Source organism: Octopus bimaculoides, chromosome 6 (genome assembly GCF_001194135.2).
Source record: "Octopus bimaculoides isolate UCB-OBI-ISO-001 chromosome 6, ASM119413v2, whole genome shotgun sequence".
NCBI classification, from domain to species: domain Eukaryota; kingdom Metazoa; phylum Mollusca; class Cephalopoda; order Octopoda; family Octopodidae; genus Octopus; species Octopus bimaculoides.
The window spans coordinates 106,235,513-106,237,444 of NC_068986.1; the positions used below are offsets into that span (position 1 = coordinate 106,235,513).

Here is a 1,932-nt window from a genome sequence, read left to right on the forward strand (position 1 = left end):
TATATATATATATATATATATATATATTATGCGCTTTGTGCCCAGTGGCAGTGGCCATGCTGGGGACTGCCAGTATCATCATCTTTCAATGACCATTTTCTTGCGATTGGCATTTGGTGAATAAGAGAATTTGATATTGCTGTCTTCTATTCAGTTTCTTGCCGTGTTGGTTCATCTCATAGCATTGGTAGCAGAAGTCCAAGTTGCTTCTTGAAAACGTCTATCACCATTTCATATGAATCTTTCAGGCTTTTCAGCAAGATATTAAATAGATGTAGGTCCCAAGCGTATTGCTGTACCTGGTCCTCATCATAGACGCGATGTGTGGGTTCCAAAGGTTCCACAGGTTCCACGCCTCGCGTCTAGAATGCGAGCCAGGTACTGCAATACGCTTGGGATTCAAGCGTAATCTGTTTCGTGTCTAGTGTAAGTTTAGTTGTCTGCTAGGTGTCTAATATAACTCACGATGGCAACGTTGGGTGCTAACACATCTAAGACCTCACAAACGTATATAACCGCACATCTAACCCATATTAAGTAGAATCGAGATTCTTTCAGTCTCCACCTAACTGTTCCAATAATGCATTATTGCTGGTATAGTACAACTGTACTGTCTCAAGTTCCACTATTAATTTGACAGTGTGGGGTGACAATACTTGAGAGTATTAGTCCAAAGGGCTGAGGAATAATATCCTCCGTAAAACGAATGTAGGCTCCTAGTCTTTTGTTCTGATAGTTTTCTAACTGCATCCAACTATTCACCAGCAAATCGCCACCATCACAAGGATATGTACATGAAATGAGGCGTCGCTGCTTATATCAAACACCAGATCACGCAATATACTTTAATTTGAAAGCCGGTGAGCTGGCAGAAACGTTAGCAAGCCGGGCGAAATGTTTAGTGGTATTTCGTCTGTCTTTACGTTCTGAGTTCAAATTCCGCTGAGGTCGACTTTGCCTTTCATCTTTTCGGGGTCGGTAAATTAAGTACCAGTTGCGTACTGGGGTTGATATAATCGACTGGACCCCTCTCCACAAATTTCGGGCCTTGTGCCTAAAGTAGACAAGAATATGTTTTACTTTGAAAGGAGGCGAGCGGGCAGAAACGTTAGCATGCCGGTTGAAATGCTTAGTGGTATTTCGTCTGTCTTTACGTTCTGAGATCAAATTCCGCTGAGGTCGACTTTGCCTTTCATCCTATCGGGGTCCATAGATTAAATACTTGTTGCGCACTGGGGTCGATCTAATCGACTGGCCAGGGGAAGCGGGCCAAAATTTCGTGCCATGTGCCTAGAGTAAAACTTCTTTTGGTTCAAAGAATCCTAAATATCGGGTGTAAAAATACATAGTCGCTAAGTTTCATGGACAGTTGTCCCTTTCGTGACTTCAGTCAGGCATTTACTGTTACGTTGCTCTGTCTTACTCATCTAAAGCAAATACCAACTGCAGCCTGTTCTCCTTCCAACATTCATGACCTCGATACACGTATGGGAAAGTGAAGAGAGTGTGAGAGCTTAGCTATGCTTTTAGGCGACTACATACGACTTGATACAAATTACAAAACCATGCCACACACCACCACACCATTCGTGATTCCAGTTGACTACTGTACAGTTAACACACACACATAAATGTGTATACACACATGCATACACACATTCATATACACACATGTACACACACATGCATACGCACACACACATATATATATATATTTATGTATGTATGTACGCTTTTTTTCTCTGCTTGTTTCTCTCCTTGTTTCTTTCTGTGTTCCTTTCTTTAGAAGAGCGTAGGCTCGAAACGTTAAAGACTTTTTCAATTCCCGAGTGTTATACTAATACATCTATCTGTCTTCTACACCACCTGTCTTCGTCTTTTATTTCTTTGTGAATTCTCCCTATATATATATATATATATATATATATATAT

The 1,932-nt window shown here is 40.9% G+C and overlaps 1 protein-coding gene across 7 annotated transcripts in view; it reads left to right on the top strand.

The window, feature by feature from the left end:
• LOC106871985 (FMRFamide receptor) overlaps positions 1–1,932 on the top strand; it is a 337,948-nt gene that overhangs the window by 118,935 nt on the left and 217,081 nt on the right. The gene's annotated exons all lie outside the window — the stretch shown is intronic.